The sequence below is a fragment of the Cavia porcellus genome, unplaced genomic scaffold (assembly GCF_034190915.1).
Source record: "Cavia porcellus strain 051 isolate PalLab524CR breed Dunkin Hartley unplaced genomic scaffold, mCavPor4.1 scaffold_8, whole genome shotgun sequence".
NCBI classification, from domain to species: Eukaryota; Metazoa; Chordata; class Mammalia; order Rodentia; family Caviidae; genus Cavia; species Cavia porcellus.
Window position 1 is genome coordinate 67,906,081 of NW_026947491.1, and position 12,938 is coordinate 67,919,018.

A 12,938-nucleotide genomic window follows, 5' to 3' on the forward strand; every position below is an offset into this window, starting at 1 on the left:
AACTTTTAGAAGACGACTTTGGGAAAAACCTTCATGGTCGTGAATTCATTAAAAAAAAAATTGCCAGGGATTTAGCTCAGTGGCATAAGCTCCTGCTTGGCAAGTGCAAGGTCATGAGTTCAATCCAGGGTTCCAAAAAATAAGTAAATAAAGATAACAAATGCGTGATCCTAAATCAGATTCTAAAATTGATAAGGCAGACTTCATCAAAATAGAAAATGTTTTTGTTTTGCTTTGTTTTGTTTTGTTTTTGAGACAGGGTCTTGCTGTGTAGTTCAGGCTGGTCTTGAGCTCATTTTGTAGCCCAAGCTAGCCTCAAATTTGCACCCATCCTCCTGCCACAGCCTCCTAAGTACTGGGATTATAGGTATGAACTACTAAGCCTGGCTAAAATGTCTTTTCAAAGGACACTGTTAAGAGAATGAGACAAGCTGTAGAATAGAGAAAACATATGTAAATCACCTGATTAAAAAAACTGTCCAAATTATCTGAGTCTTAAAACTCAGATGGAAGAAAATAACTCAATAAAAAGTGGGGAAAAAAAACCATGAAGGAAAAAAAAGTTCAACATCATTAGTTGTTAAAGAAATGCAAATTAAAACTACAATGAAATATTACCATATAGTTCTTTAAATGACCATATAGTTGTTAAAATGACTAAAATTAAAAGGACTGATCATGACATAGAACACATTGCTCAGTGGCACAGCAATTGCCTGGCAAGTACAAGGTCACGAGCTCAACACCCAGTACCAAGAAAAAAAGAAAAACAACAACAACAACAGCATCAGGTAAATAGAATTCTCCTCACTCCTGTTAGAACTAGGAAAGGGGATAGCCAATTTTAAAAACATTTGGCAGTTTTTTTAAAAAGTTTAATATATTATCTACGATATAGTCTAGCCATCGTACTCCTAGATATTTACCCAAGATGAATGAAATGAGTAATTATAAACAGATACTCACAGAAATTCATAGAAACAAAGAGAAACTCATAGTAACTACTGTTTTAAAATTTTTATTTAAAGAAAGACTAAACAAAACAAAATAGGTAGAAATAATACATATGTTCAGAGAAAAAATAAACAGTAAGAAATCACTAGTTGATGTTTACATATTGTCGTTTTACAAATAGTTGTTCAAGATACAAAAATGGAACATGTAAAGTGGGAATTCAAACAGTGAGACTGTAACCAGTTTTGTTCAACTGTCCAACAAAAACTTAGTAACATGGTTGTCAATCCTATACACTTAAATATACATGCAGTTGTCCATGTCTTCATTTATATTTAGATTAAACAGACTAAAGCAGGTTAAAATCATTCTGAACAAAGAATAATAGTACTGCTGGATTTCACATCATGACACTCCATGATCAGCACTGGGTACTGTAGTGCTTTTTTTAAAATTTAATTTAAAGAAAGACTAAACAAAACAGAAAATGGCTAGAAATAATACGTATTTCAAAGAAAAAATAAACAGTAAGAAATCACTAGTTGATGATTACAGATTGTCCTCTTACAAATAGTTATTCAAAATACTAAACTGAAGCTCGTAAAGTGGAGATTCAAACAGTGAGACTGCAACCAGTTCTGTTCAACTATCCAACAAAAACTCAGAAATATGGTTATCAATCCTATACACTTAGACATACATGCAGTTATCCATATCTTTGATTATGTTGAGATTGAATAAACAGGCTAATATCCCTCTGAACAAGCAGGCTAATATCCCTCTGAACAAAGAATAATACTATTGCTGAGTTTCACATTATGACACTCCAGGATCAGCACTGGGTATTTTAGTGTCTCTTTTTCTTCAAAGTATCTATTCATTTCATCGGTTGTCATAAGATCAGTTCTCATAAACTATTTATAGATTCTACACATGTATGAGTCTTAACATGTATTTCTATCCTTTCTATATTAGAGGGAGAAACAAAACAAAGTAAGGCAAAACAAAACATATTCCTATAAACACATGAAATGAAATAAACATCTCAGACCATAGTATAAAGAGTTCTACCATGGTTCCTGTGTTGTCTCTTGTTATCTCCAATAGAATTGGCTATATCAGACATAGTATAATTGAATATATCAGTACATAACAGTATTAATAAAAACACAACTTTGTAGATAGTATAGAACTTCAAAAATTGGCAGTTATCAAACCAGAATGTGTATTGTAGAGTCTTGTCATCTTCAGTGTAGTTGCCTATATTCTCAGACTTGATACTATCAAACATATCAGTTTTGAATAAAATCTTCTCTGCCTCATTTCTATTATGTTCTTTTTTTGCCATCAGTTGTCTGTTTATCTTCTTCATTCTATTTTCTGCTCCATTCATTGAGGGCTCTCTGCCACTGTTCCTGGAATCCTAGTACTTTTCTCTCTCTCTAGAATGCCCTGCAATATTCTCTGTAGACTTGGATTGGTGGTTGCGAATTTCCCAAGTTCCTCTTTGTCTTGGAAGCATCTTGTTTCTCCATTAATTTCTAGAGACAGTTTAGCAGGGTATATCAATCTGGGCTGGAGGTTATTTGCTTTAAGGGCTTGGAATATTTTGCTCGAGGTTCTTCTGGACTTGATGGTTTGTGTTGAGAAGTCTGCTGTGATTCTGATGGGCATTCCTCTGTAGGTTATATGTTTCTTGTCTCTAACAGCTTCTAATATTCTGTTCTTACATTGAATTTCTGGGATCTTGATTATTATATGCCTGGTGTAGCTCTGTTTTGGTTGTAGGTGGCTGGAGTTCTGTATGCCTCATATATCAGAATATCATTTCCTTTTACTATTTTGGGAAGTTTTCCTTAATTATTTCTGTGAATAACCTTTGTAGTTCCTTTGTTTGTATCCCAGCTTCTTCATTTACATTCTTTATTCTCAAGTTATAGATCCTTTTGTCATCTTCTAGCCTTTGCATTGTTACTGCTTGTTTCCTTGTTATTTTTTAAAAGTTTTCCCTTTCATACTCCCACATTGCAAAATTGTCCTCCAGTTTGGATAATCTATCCTTGGTTTCTTTCAAGCTGATCTGCCATCTTTCCATAGAGTTTTCAATTTCCTGGTGATCTCTTTGAATCCGCTTCATGTATTCTTTTTTTTATGTTCTTCATCAAATGGTTCTTTCCTTTGTTTGAGTTCCTCCCTTCTTCTATCTGTGTCTGCTTGAGGGATCTTCTTATATCTTGCTTTATTTGGCTAAATATTTTACTTTTGAACTCATCTATGAGGTCCCAAATATATCTCTTATGTTCACTGGCGCTGTGTCTGATATTGCATGTTTGCTGTTCTCATTCTCCTTTTATATACCTGTCCTGGGTCAATGTTCTCAGGGTTGGGGCCAGGGGATTTTTTGTTGTTGCTTTCTTTTCCCATCTTTTCAGCTTCTTCCTGGTGGCCACAGTTCTTTCTCTGTTGGTCACAATTCTTCTGAAGCGTGTTGGCTAGATGACCCTTCCCACTGCCATGTGCTAGTGAGTTGCAGACAGGGACAGCATATGCTGACCCTTGCCCTCCAGATTAGTCAAGCTGCTGTGGCCTGCACTTCTGTATTACTTTGCATCACCTCCCTTCTGGACCAGCCAAACCTCTGAGGCCCCACTGGGCCAGAGTGGTTAGCGTGCACCACCGCTGCAGGGACTTGACCTCAGATAACATATTGGGTCTCAGCCAGGTCACATGACCCAGGCCTAGCTCACTCCACCAATCCTGTTTGGGAAGGGAACAACTGACTGAAGTCACTACTGCCCCTTGTACTTGCCAGTCCTGCCCAGTTCCAGAATGTCATATGCCGGAGCCCCCTTATTTATGGAATGGCTCCACTCCTGTCACTCACCACAGGTTGATGTAGGCACCCTGCCAACTCAGCTCTCCTTTCAGCTTGCCGACCCCCAAACTCAATGTAACTGTCCCTCCAGTGAGTTGAAGCGGCGGGACCTTGGATGGCTCAGCAAGTCATGGTGGGACCTCAGCCAGTCACGGTGGAACCTCGGATGGTGGGCAAGTCACCTTAATTTTTTCTTGGGACAAGAGAATTCATCTCCCTCTGTTTGGGGCTCCCCACTCTGTATTATATTGAATTCTAAGTTGACTATCTCGGGGAGCTTCTGTAGCCAGTTGTTATCTATCTGCCATCTTTGCTTCTCCCCCCTCATAGTAACTACTGAGTGAAAGAAAATATAAAATGCAAAAAAAAAAAAAAAAGAAAATATAAAATGCACATTGTCTACTTATGCATAACTCTAGAAGAAAAAAATGTATTTGTATTACATGATTCAATTTTTATAAATTTCTACAAAATGCTAAGTAACTTAAGTAGCAGGAACCAAATCGATGGTTGTCAGGAAAGCCTGAGAGAATAAAGCAAAAGAACCAGGGATTATGAAGGGACACTAGAAGATTTTTTTTAAGGGGAGGCAAATATTTTTATTTTCTTGATCATGGTGATGATTTCACATGTGTAAGTGTATGGTAAAACCCATCACACTGTACACTTCAGTGTGTGTAGCTCATCATATGTCAGTGCCACTTTAATAAAGCTGCTTTACAAAAATACAAGAAACAAATTTAAAATTCTTGGCTTTTTTAGGTAAGTCCATTTGTGAACTTCATTATTTAGATGGTATGACACAGTAATTTCTTGTGGTAGGATTCATGGATGATGGTGGCGCACCACTACCTCAGAATGCCATGCTGACAATGATGCGTCTTACTTGTTTATTGAGGTGTCATAACCACAAGTTGAAAAGCAACCATTGGCTACCCAGAAGATTGGCAGGGAATGGGATCTGGGTGCTCTGGCTTCAGACTCAGAACGTTTCAGCAGGACCAGAATGTCAAGGAAAACCACACTCTCAGGTAGGAGGAAACAGAAGTAGTTCCGGGCATTGATCATAAGGGTTCACAGAATGATGTGCCACTGTGGCAATGCTTGCTGTCCCAGCATTAAGATGTGAACTGTGATCCAGTTATCTCTGGTAACCAGTGTTTCTGAGATGGAAATGTGTACCTGGCCTCATGGAGAGAGGACATCATAGCACTAGATGGCTTTGTCCTTCTGTAATCACAAGGAATCCGCTCACTATATGAGCTCCTTTCATTTATCCACTCCAGTGTTGAACAAGAATTTTTGCCTATCTAGTTTGAGTCAGTTCCCCTGGCAGCTGACACCAAGCTACCCCTTGAAGCTGGCCCTAAACACAACAAATCAGAGGAGGTTTTGACTATGGTTTAGTATCAGTCATTGATTCTTGGCCAGGACCAGGATGAGATTTGTTTTCATGAGAGCACTAAGGACATGGCAGGACACAGAGAATGATGATAAAATATGGATAATTACAAAAGTTGTAGAATGGAAATTTGGCTCTGGATATAAAAATCACATTTTTTTTTGTAAGCAGCACTGGGGATTGAAGGTAAGGCCTTTCCACTTTGCCCAGTCCTTTCTTTTATTCTTTTTTTAAATTTTTATTTTGCAACACTATCTCACATAATTGCCAAGTTGTCCAGTCTGCTCTCAATCTTGTAGTCTCCTGCCTTAGCCTCCCCAGTTACTGAGATCAGAGTTGTGTGGCACAAACATCAAAAATTCCATTTTTAAAGTACTTTTTGTTTTGTCTATCATATGCATTATTTCTTGCTATTGCTATTTCTACTGTCTTATACAACTGGTCTGATATCACACATTTTCTGTAAACATACCAGCTGATACACAGATCATCACTCGTTACTTGGTGGAGTCTGCCGGGACAGCACCCCCACATTGACATTCATCAAGCTTCAGTCTGTTATAAAAAGTAGCACACTATTTGCATATAACCTACACACATCCTTCCAACTATTTCAAATCATGTCTAGAGTATTTATAATACCTAATATAATGTAAATAATATGTAAATAGCTGCCATATGGTATTATCCACAGAATAATAATAAGAAAAATTCTGTACATGTTAAGTATCAAAGAAACTGTTTTAAACTATTTTTGATCTGTGATTTATTGAACAGATAGATTTGGGACCCACTGCTATACAGTGTGGACTGCATATATTTTCTGTATTTGTGACAGATTTATAAGCACTCAACTCATCCTGTCTCTGGATAACTTTTGTTAAGTACCAAATCCCACTTTAAGGGGGAAAAAAGAAATAAGGTTAACATGTTTAAATCCTCATCCCTTAATTTTAGTTGTTTTCATAAATAAAAGTCCACAAAAGCTTGGCAGTTTATTTTGTAACATAACAAATCATAGATTGTATGTAGATTCTCATGATTATATTCCTGGCTCTACAGAATTTCATAGATATTAAAAGCAAAGACTTTCTTATTAAAAAGACAAAACCTTTCTTTAGAATATTTAGCAAATTTTGAGCTGCTTGATGAGTTTTTGATGTTCCTTAGTACACTTAAAAACTTCTCATCCTAAATAGTATCAGTAAGAGCCTAGCACACTTACATTTCCCATCCAAATATCAATGAAACTGTTCCTCACTGTGTGCTCAGTATTACTAAGCAGTCTTAATTATTTTCTTAGCAACTCTATGAGAAGACTGTTATTTCCATTTTTACAAAAGAAGGAACAAAAGATAGAGAAATTGTCTAATTTTATACAATAAGTAAGGGCAGCCCTGACCTTGAATCAAAGCCTATCAGATTCCAGGGCAGCAGTTTGACTCTGAATAATAATGTGTAAGTTCCTCCCACACATATCTATCTTGCATATAAGTCAGGTTTTTTCCTTTTTTTTTTTTTTTCTTTCGTTATTTATTTATTGCCCTCATTTTCTAACTTCTACTACCTTTTTTCTTTGTTTTTTTTTGTTTGGGGGTTTTTGTTTTTGGTATGGTGTTTGTTTGTTTTTTGAGATACGGTCTCTATGTAGTTTAGGCTGTCTTTGAATTCACTATGCAACCCAAATTGGCATGGAACTCACAGTTCCTCCTCTGCCTCCTGCCTCGACCTCCTGAATGCTGGAATTACAGGCATGAACCACCACACCTGACACTTTTACTATCTGGAGGAGTTTTAAAAGAAGTAGTCTTGAATAATTACAATGATCATCTTTTTAGAAATTGAATGAATTTCTTAAATGTCATTGATATTAATAATAATAATAAAATATCATTAAACCTCACATCGGATGGTATCATATGTCTTACAAATTCACTGATACACAGTGCAAACAATGAAATATGGCATACAATAAAATTTAAGACAGATGTTTTCCTACTAATTCCAAGGACATTTTATGCAATCACTGCTAGAACACCTAAGTCCTTTGCAAATCAGCTTTTATCACCTCTCGAGTACCTTTAGCTTTTGTTAACAAAATTATGTAATAATAAAACATATTAAAATTAAAACTATTAGATTTATCATCAATGGACTATGCAGTGATTGAAAAATATACTCTTTTATACAGCAAGCTTACATTCCTCAACCTTTATGTATATACATCAGTTTGTTTCTGTTTCATGTCAAAAATATCATCAGATGAATCTGGGAGGTAAAAAGTGGTGACATATTCAAATTAGGAGCCTGATAAAGGGTCAAACAGACCAACACAAGATATAATTAAGTCAGAATATTTGTTCCTCATGTGTTCTATGTTTTAGCCCCAGTAATACTAAACACTAGTGCTGCATTTTCTTTCTCAAGCAGAGAACTGTGATATAGTTGGCACAACAACCCACTCTGGATATTCTAAATTCCAATTGAGCCATGCTCTCTATGCTGGGCTTTGGAAATGTGAATTGTGATCAAAGAGGAAGTAAGATAAAACATTAGGCTGAGTTCATTTTAGGCCACTGACTTATCTGAATCTCTATTCCAAGAAAAGACAAAACAAAGCAACCCTAGTCTCCTTTCTTCCTCAGGAGTCATACTGAATTTGTCATCTCATCCCTTCTTAGCTACAAAGCAAAATTCCCTGCAGTGTCTTCTACAGCATACTTGTACATCTTCAGTGTCTGTGTCTTTGCTTTATTAAAACAATATGAGAAAGTAGAAAAAATGAAATGATAAATATAAAAAAATGATTAACAGAAACTTAATTTCACAAAGCCCTAATGTAGCTTTCAAATTTCAGAAGTGGACTGCCTTGAGAAGCCACTGAGCCTGCAGACTAAAGTTATTTTTTAAATTAAACTGTCATTATACCATGACCATCCTGAGTTACTGTTCTCTGTGAATCAAATCTTTCCACATTGCAATGAAGTATGCAAACACCTTTAATAAAGGAGAATTTAGTGAAAGTCAGAATGTTGAATCCAGAGTCCAACTTTGAGATTGATACCTGGCTCTACTAATCTTGGACAAATCTATCAACCATCTGCTCTACCTTTGTTCATCTATGAGACAGGATCACCCCTACTCATGCACCTACCTTTCATGTTCACTTGATGATTTAGAAAGTTTAAATTGCACATGAGAATGCATTAATAGGTGTAAATAACAATGCAAATCTCAATGACTATGATAGGGAGACAGGGGCTTAGGATACAGATAAACAGCATAGCACCTGCCTGGCAAGCATGAAAAAGGTAGACGATAAGAAGGATTTAACCTTGGCTAACAAGAAGCTTGTGGCATGGAGATAGATGGAAGTTATCTTCCACTGAAAACCCTCTATGCACTAAGCATTATGCAAATGTTTCACATACATGGTTCTATTTACTCAAAATGGAGCTAATTGTAAAGGGTCACTGTGGAGCTGGTGGCATCTCATCTTGATTTCAAAATCTATGATCTTTTTACCAACCCTCTGCTACCTTCACAAGGTATCAGCTGTCAAAGTACAAAATTACCTGGGAGTTTGAACCAATGATTAAATTTGGGACTCTCAAGATTCAGAAAAACTTCAAATATGTTTTATATTTAAATCTTAGCATCTTTCACATGAGAGTTTATGACACTAAGTCAGTCTTTAATTTGGTGTTTGTCTTGATTACTTTTCTCTTATTGCTGAGACAAAATACCTGATGCCCAAAATGAAGGAAGGAAAGATTTATTTAGCTTACAGTTTGTGGAAGTTTCAGCTCATTCTCAGCTGGCTCCAAGGCAGGGAAGCATGGCCAGAGGAAACTGTTCAAGGTGGCTACAGCAGATTCCAAAGGTGACAGGAGCAAAAGGATGAAAAAAGAAGGAGAATTAGAGGGAGAATAAGCCCCTTTCCTCTCTTATATTGCAACCAGGCTATGACCCTCAACTGGGTGCAGTGCTCACATCATCTCTGAGCCCCACTCTTGCATAGGCTGGGAATGTTTACAAAGTAAGGACCCTGGTCCCCTGCTGAATCACTTAGTTAAACTTCTGACCTTCTCAAATTGATACAATCAACAATATCTTAGAGAGATAGGAGCAAGTCCTTTACACTCCAGAATGGAGAGCTGCTGAGTTTCTGAGTTAAGCTTCAAGACTTCTCAAACTGACACAATGTATCAATGATAACTCTTTAAGGAAGGGTCATAAATAACAGCATTCTGCACTGCCCAGGCTCAGAACCAACAATGAGACTAGCATTGATGGGGGCCTGATGGAGACCGGGACACATTCATTACAGATAGAAGTGAGGCTGCAGGGTACATACAGCTCCTACAGCCTCAGGGAACTTCCTCATGTCCACCCTGGCTGCAGACTTGTCCCTCCTGTTGCTGGCATTGTTCAGTATCCACAGGCATTGCCTAAGGCAGGCAGCTTACTTTAAATCAGGCAGCTGATGAGAATGCATCCTTTTAGCAGGCAGAGTAAGAAAGACATGCAGAAGCTTAGCTTGGCATATTCATTAATAAAATTCTTTAATCAATGGAGTCCTGCTCCGACTAGCCTGAAGGAGGGGACAAGGAGGACCTGGGAGTGTTTCTTCCCAATCTACCTTCCCTTAGTAGAATGAGTAGTGGGTTCCTCTGTAGAAATACGATGAGTGGGGAGTATAACCACTTTTGCTTTTTCTTGATTTTCTAGTTTTTTTTTTTCCTAGTTTTAAAGTGGAGAAAAGAAAGGTCAGTTCTAGAAATCCAGATCCAGGATTGACTTGCTTTTCTATTTACATTAATGGGATATAAGTAGAAGAGAAACCTCAGCTCATAATACAAATAACTATTCAGTGTGTCAAAACCATTTTGAAGATGGTTCCTTCCCTCAAAGAGTTCCTTAAAGGTCATCGAAAAGTTCAGATCAATAGTTTCCCTGTCCATTCACACAAGATACGTGAATGAACTTTTTCTGAATCAGTCAACTTCCCTTTAGATACTTCCCTTTAGCCAGTCAAGCCTGAGATCAGAATGTGGCTGTTTCACTGTGTTGTAGAAATGTCACCAGGACCATGCATGTGTGTTTATTAAACACCTGTGTTTGCTAGGCACTGAGTAAACAGAGCTTCTCCAGGAGCCTCCCTTCTTTTGATGAAGAGATGACATAAAGAAAGTAAGCAAACAAGATATATTATGCTACTGATAGCAATATGAGGAAGAGAAACAGGATAGTATGATAGGAAGGGACCTTAATTGGATATGAATGATGAAAGGGAGCAGCGGCAGGAGGATCTGGGAAGAAGGAAATTACTACAGTCCCTGACAGGGGCAGGAGCCTGATATCTACTCAAGTGGCAGAGAGAAGACCAGAGCTGAGGGGAGATGGAAGGCAAGGGAGGGAATTTTCAGGGAAATAGGTCTAACAGGGAGCCAGCAACTGGACACTGTGAGTCTGTGGGGGCATTTGAAGGAATTTAGGATTACACTCTTGGTCTAATGGGAGCCCACAAGAGAGCTGGACCAGGAAATAACTTGGTATGTTCTTGATAGGCTCACTCTTATCTCTGGGAAAAGCACCAACTACAGGTGGACAGAGGTAGGGCCAGTGCAGGGAGACTTGAGAAGCATGGCAGAGCGGCAAAATTACCCCACTTTGGGACATATTAAATTTGAGGTGCTTGTTAGGCATCCGAAAGGCAATGCTGATAAGATGATCGAACATATGAATCTGACTTCGGGATAAGTTCTGAGGTGGAAGTATGCTTTTGGGGGTCATCAGGTCCTGTGAAACAAGTTAAGGAAAAAAAAGGAAAAACTCAGCTATTTACATCTTATAGAGAGGGATGTGCAAAGGAGATAGCTGGAAAGTTCATTGTGGTAGAGTATGACAACAGGGAAGCCTAGACAAGACTGCTACAGGCAAGACACAAGCATCATCTGCTTTATCAGGATGCAGTCACTGTAGCCTGACATGATCTGTTGTAGTACAGTGTGGGGACACAGATGACTGGACTTCTCAAATCTTCCCCTATCCTATGGTTCTATGATTTTATGACCTTCTTCCAGCTGTAGATACCTCCTCCTCTGCTGTCCCTTAAACATCCCTTAGGAGCTCTTTTTGTTGTCCTTAAAATTAATGCATGAATCCACTCAGTGTATTCCTAGGTCTTCTAAAGACTCAGCCACAATTCTTCTTATTAGTTCAGCCTTATTCAACTATAGGGTTGCCTTGGTAGAAGCAACTGTTTACAGTGATTTTTCAGATTTTGCTCATTGAATTAGCTCACTCAACAGAAGGTCTTGCAGGCCTGGTGTAACCTCTCTTCAGCTCCAGTTAAAATTTGCTAGTGTCACTTCATTCTTTGAGATGAATCAGCCTTACAAGTGGGATAGAAAGCATAATTTTATTAAGAATTAGCTGAGTTACCATTTTATTTATTACAAGCCCAATATGTATTAAGAGATACCAGTTCATGTCTAATAAAAAGGATATCTGTCTTAGTTCCTCATAGCTCCTATAATAAAATCTATAAACCAGGTAGCTTATCGTTAACAGAAATTTATTCCTCACCAATCTGAAAGTCTAAGATCAAGGTTCCAGCAGATTCAGGTTCCATTGAGGGACCATTTCCTGGTTCATAGATGAGGAACCATTTCCTGACTGTGTAGACTTACAGTATCAGAAGCAGAAATCTTCAAAGGCCTCTTCTCGGATCAGAGTAGAAAAATCCACAATGGTCATCTGCATGTTGGGAATCCAGAGGATCCAGTAGTTATTCAGCACAAAAAGATGGAAACCACAGAAAAAAAAGGTACAGCACTTGTCCAAGGCCAAAGACCTAGAAGCTCACTACAGAGTCACTGATGTGAGTCTTCAATGGAAGGCTGAAGTAAGTGGATATCAGTATCTGAAGGCAATGATAAGGACTGGAGCACTTCCAAAATAGAAATATTTCCTTCTTCTTTCCCTTTTTATTCCATCCAGGACACAAGCCTTTTCACTGGTGCCATTCACTTCCAAGGGAGGTCTTCTTCCTTCAAGTTGCTGATCTACACGGCAATCATCATAAATACACCCAGAACTGTGCTTCAATAATCTGCTTGGCGTGTTTTTAATCCCTTCAAGTTGACATCTCATGATTAGCAGTCACAACATGAATTTAAGGGAACACACACATCAAGACCACAGCAGTACATGTATACACCTGCATGGATGTGTGTATAAACACACACAAACTCACTTTTCAATCAGTGTGTGACTATGTGACTCACACTGGCTCAATATGAATCTGATACAGTTGCTTTTGATCAGAGAGTAGGGCAGTTTGGCTTCCCGGGAGACATTTGGTATAATCTGATCATCATAATGGGGACTACAACCAGAATCTATAAAATTCACATGGCAGCTTCCCCACTACTAAGATTTCCCCAACTCAAAATGCCAAGAGTGTTGAGGCACAGAAACCCTGCTGTCAAGATGGAAGATGGTGAGCATGAACATAACCTGAGTAGTGCACTGCCAACAGAGGTGGCACAACAGCTCCACTCACAGTCACCTCTGCAATGCCATCGATCAACCCTGTAATCAAAGCAGCCCAGAGAGCTGTGGGCGGAAGACACTAGCTCTGATGTACTTCACCTGCTTACCTGGAGGCCTGAGAAAATCATTATCTAATTTTAAATGTAA

General features: G+C 38.2%; 1 long non-coding RNA gene across 6 annotated transcripts in view; it reads right to left on the reverse strand.

Annotated features, from left to right (window-relative positions):
• Positions 1-12,938, reverse strand: part of LOC134477362 (uncharacterized) — a 204,322-nt gene that overhangs the window by 29,934 nt on the left and 161,450 nt on the right. For 2 of the 6 annotated variants that reach the window (XR_010049384.1, XR_010049380.1), the window contains exon 4: positions 9,020-9,096. The exons of the other annotated variants lie outside the window; for them this stretch is intronic. This is a non-coding gene — a long non-coding RNA (uncharacterized LOC134477362). The remainder of the gene's footprint in view (positions 1-9,019; positions 9,097-12,938) is intronic. 6 annotated transcript variants of the gene reach the window in all.